Raw genomic sequence first — 5,115 nt, 5'->3', positions numbered from 1 at the left:
TATGCTTGTTTTGATTCCATCTGTTCGGCACTGTTGGATGGTTTCTCTTTTGGATTGTTGCCCTTTATCAAAAGGCGCTGTTGGATTGTTGCCCTTTATCGAAGGGCGCTGTTGGATTGTTGCCCTTAATAGAAAGGCGCTGTTGGATTGTTGCCCTTTATCGAAGGGCACTGTTGGATTGTTGCCCTTTATCGAAAGGTGTTGTTGGATGGTTGCCTTTTATCGAAGGGCGCTGTTGGATGGTTGCCCTTTATCGAAGGGCGCTGTTTGATGGTTGCCTTTTATCGAAGGGCGCTGTTTGATGGTTGCTCTTTATCGAAGGGCGCTGTTGGAAGGGCGCTGTTTGATGGTTGCTCTTTATTAAAGGGCGCTGTTTGATGGTTGCTCTTTATCGAAGGGCGCTGTTTGATGGTTGCTCTTTATCGAAGGGCGCTGTTTGATTATTGCTCTTTATCGATGGGCGCTGTTTGATGGTTGCTCTTTATCGATGGGCGCTGTTTGATGGTTGCTCTTTATCGAATGGCGCTGTTTGATGGTTGCTCTTTATCGAAGGGCGCTGTTTGATGGTTGCTCTTTATCGAAGGGCACTGTTTGATGGTTGCTCTTTATTGAAGGGCGCTGTTGGATGGTTGCTTTTTATCGAAGGGGGCTGTTGGATGGTTGCCTTTTATCGAAGGGCACTGTTGGATGGTTGCCTTTCATCCAAGGACGCTGTTGGATGGTTGCTCTTTATCGAATGGCGCTGTTGGATGGTTCGTCAAATAAATAAGGGCCCTGTTTAATGGTCGCCCTTTATCGAATTGCACTGTTGGATGGTTGCCTTTTATAGTAGTAGAATAGGTAGAAAGTAATATAACAGAAAGGTAACAATAATATAATCATACTTATTGAATATGAATTTCTTGAGATATTAATGATACAGGTATGATTTAATAACACATTTTTTTTTAAACACTTTTGATGACATATGCACAGGATTACCTGTAAAAGTGTGCAAGAGTATTTCTAACAGAGTCATGTCTATATTGTATAACATGTGAAACCCAGAACCTGGGGCGCGTTTCAGAGACGATCGTTAAGGCGATCGTTAGCTGATTTTGGTAGTACGACCAAAATTACCGATCGGCACCGTTTCAGAGACGCAACGTGCACCTGCTTTATCGTTAATTTTGCTCGTAAACCTACGACCAGTAAGAGGCACTCGTTAACTTAACGATCAAGATGGCGGATGAAGATTTTCGCCATATCAAAGTATACTTTTACTTTTTACCAACATTTGAGAGTTTAATATTGCGTGTAGCATGTTCGCTGGTGTGGAATTTATAAACTATGTCTAAAAATAGCTGAAAACAGTACGACAATGTTCTATTTTCGCCGTTCTGTCAAAAAAAGGATTTTAACTGTAGAAGATGTAAGCTTTTTGTTATATTTAGTAAATGTGCTGATATTGTGTACATCTAAAACATTGAATATGATGTAGAATTTGATTTGGTTCCATTGCTGTTTTATATGTTATGTAAAACATTTTCTTGAAATTTTTCTATTTCGGATGGTTTTTAATTCGGATAAATAAATGTCTGTACATATTTTGTTGTAATATTACCGGTCTTTGTGGCATGTAGTCAGTGAATTATTAAACAGTGTTACCATTTTATCATGTCAGGATATAACATTATTATTTTTCTTATTTTTGCACATCTTAAACTAGCTAAAGAACTTCAACGAACACGTTATATATTACCTTTTTGGTTGTAAACATCAAAAAAATAAATATCAACATTAAAGTTATGGAAGCCAGAACTAATCTAAAACTGATGCTAAATATATATAAATATACTGTACAGTAATGTAAACAACACTGTCACAACAAATAAGTTGATTATTGGCTACTTTAATACCATGAACACTATCGGGTGACAACGTAATCATTTTAGTTCACCTTTACTTGTAATTGAAACTTGTTTTAGTAAGGTATCCTATGGTTTATGTAGAACTCTGTAGTATAGTACATATGTGAGTTTTCAACTGACAAAGGTTAAATCTTGTCTTTTCAGTCATACCATTTGATGCCAAGTGTACAATAAAAACTGAAATGAAAATTGACAGCAGAAGTGTCATGGTCTTGGTGGAAAATGCTGTGCTCTTCATTGACCTCTGTTTAATAATGGTATGGAAAAGGGAATTAAATTCTAATGTTGGTTTTATGAATAATATAAGAGGTATATTCAACATATGAACACATAAGGACTAATGTAGAAACTGAACTGCAAAACCATATTATATATCTGCAGTTAATGTACAAGCTATGTACAAATGCTTATTGATATAATATGTTTTCATTTATTTAGTTTTTTTGCTTGTTAAATATTTGTTTTAGTTAATTATTTCAGGCTCATGATAAAAAAACTACCAGGAATGCTTCAAGATGGCAATGGAGGGCAGTGTAAAAGTAGGTAGGAAATGATAAAATGCAATAGGATATAAACAAATTTTATGAATAATACAATAAGATGATGTTGGGCATCTTACTTTGAGCAGTTAACTGGTATAACATAATTGTTATTTAACTTATATGAACATTAAACAAGAAATAAAAAGTGACCAGAATGGTGTTTACATGTTTTCTTAAATACCCCACTTATTTCTTTTTTCAAAAGACAATAATTATCATAAAATATGCTAACTATTTCAGTTGAAAAATGGGAATGTAAATTATGTGTTACTTGTAGTTTAACCATTAAAAGGCGTTTTCATAAATGTATTATATTGTGCTGTATTAAACAATATTTTATAACTTTTTGTCTTTTTCAGGACACTGAGAAATCACAATGTTTCAAACATCTAGAATATGCCCAGAGTCAGTCTTCAAGATACTCACCTTAAAAGTTCCAGTGTGATTTAGGAGACTTTGTCAGAACAGTACATTATACCTACATACACTGGAGATACCAGACCCAACAGATAACTACAGATATATTTAAACAGAACCTGAAATTAATTGCATATCCCAATACAGCATAATACTTTAAACGGTTAAAAAGGCAGTGAGGCATTTGTGTGTAATCTTCATTTAATATTTGAAATTTCTTTTTCCTTTTTTTTTTGATTTTGCATTTAAAAGCCATTAGCATTAGATTTTTCAAAAATATATGTATTTTTATACAGTTTCAACTGTGATGTATATCGAGTTGTACATGTTTCCTCTAAGGATTAAAACACTTTTGAATTATATAGGAAAATTGAAATGATACATTTATTCAAACTTATGATAAAATATAAAACACACACTATCATTGTTGATCATGTAAACCTTCATACTATCTTTTATAGAAATTATGTGAATCTTTTGATATTTCTAAATACATTTATTTTTACTTTTACTGGCTCATGTTTAAACACAGAATGCTATATAAAGTGTATACTCACTTGTATATCATAACATGATTGAAATAGATAATAGATAATATTTGCATGAAACTCTGAACACTTAACCACTATGGCAATCGGCACCAGTTAAGATACTTTTTGTTGAATAATGTGTTTTGATGAGACCAGCTTGTAAAATAGCTGTATTTCTTTTAGTCATTTTGTGAATACCTGAATTATCCTCGGGATCTATCTCAGTCATACAGATCCCAAGTACCGGTTAGGGCAATGTGTCATGTACCGCATCAGGGGAATCGGGTCAGCAGTGCAGAGAATTGGGCATTAAAATGTTGCTATTGGTTCGCCATGTCCAGGATCGGGTGTTAACTTAGGGTTTTTACCTTGACTCCGACAATGGACCGCGAGCTATGGGGCGGAATACGCGGGGGAATATGACCCCTGTGGGTGATTGCATGGTTCTATGGGTTTATATAATCTGAGGTGAGATATCTGAGTTTCACACCTGTAGGTAGTGGTTAAGACACATGTTAGGGGATTACTTATATTCCTACGACTCTACCGGCTGGGTTGAACTTGAACTTATCGGATTTTCTGGTAACACCAGGAGGCCGACCAAGGGAATTGGAGGTGGCTAAACCCTAATAGGAATTCGTAAGAGTACGCGCGAAGGGGGAGATTTGACGTGGTTCATAATGACAAGATGGTTGAACCTGAATCATGCAGCCCCGGGGGCGAAAGTTAGGAAGGCCCAAGATAAACCGTGGGGGTAAAGTTTGATGGTCCTCTAATTGGAAAGTATTTGAAGTCTGAGAGGCGGGTAGCTAGGTTTGTTTGTGCAAATAATGCCAATTTGTCGGTCAAATGGTTAGCTCAGAGAGGTAGAAATGCTTCCTCTGGTAGTAACTTCGAGAGGGGTGGGGCACGTTCGGGGGTCCGTCCTTTTGGAAAAGGGATGGGTGCTTTATCTGTCGTACAAGAGTAGAGATTTCATTTTTGCCGAGGCTGAACAGTCTCCGGGCCCAAAATAAAGTTCAGAGAATTCTCCCAGGTAACGTTTGGCCAAACAGGCTGTTTCTGTGTCTGATCCACGCCTGGTACAGGTTCAACCATTCGTTGTCATGGTATCTCTAACTGAAAATGGGGCAAATATGAAGGTTTAGGTGCCTAATTCAGAGGATGATGTAGTCACACCGCCGGTGGGGTCTGCAGAGTCCGCACTCTTAGAGGGAGGGCAATGAGGGTCATTATTGGTGGTAGATTTGCCTGGGGGAAGTTTCCCGAAGACGGGTAATAATTCAAATTGGGGGGCGGGTAATAATTCAAATTGGGGGGCGGGGTGAGACTAGTTCTTGTCTCCCTCGGTTGGCAAAAGCAACTCAAGTGCCATATCTGTGGTTGCATATTGTTTTTAATTATAAATTATTTAAAGTGGCCATTCCTCAACTACCGATTATTCTAACAATGCATTTAGGTCCTCTCGAACATATAGAAAATATACAAACATAATCTATACATGTACAATGAACATGAACATTTTCAATCATTTAAAATGCGAACATTTGGTAGGCAGCAGAGATTATTGTTGAATTATAACCTACATTTTCAGTCTTTGATTAGTACCAAGACTAGTCGTTATTAAGATTTGTAGTTTAACAATTTTACAGAAATGACATTTAATTTGGTTCCCCGCCTTCTCAAATTGGGTCTAAGACATTTACAACATATAAG

The 5,115-nt window shown here is 36.7% G+C and overlaps 1 long non-coding RNA gene across 1 annotated transcript; it reads left to right on the top strand.

Annotated features, from left to right (window-relative positions):
- Nucleotides 1–1,275: 1,275 nt before the first annotated feature.
- Nucleotides 1,276–3,285, top strand: LOC128246456 (uncharacterized). The gene is made up of 4 exons (XR_008263254.1): nucleotides 1,276–1,411; nucleotides 2,055–2,167; nucleotides 2,391–2,449; nucleotides 2,812–3,285. It is a non-coding gene; the product is annotated as an uncharacterized LOC128246456 (long non-coding RNA).
- The last annotated feature ends 1,830 nt before the right edge of the window (nucleotides 3,286–5,115 follow it).

The sequence above is a fragment of the Mya arenaria genome, chromosome 9 (assembly GCF_026914265.1).
Source record: "Mya arenaria isolate MELC-2E11 chromosome 9, ASM2691426v1".
In the NCBI taxonomy this organism is placed as follows: Eukaryota; Metazoa; Mollusca; class Bivalvia; order Myida; family Myidae; genus Mya; species Mya arenaria.
The sequence above is the reverse complement of the archived record's forward strand: the minus strand, read 5'-3'. Positions and strand labels throughout refer to the sequence as shown.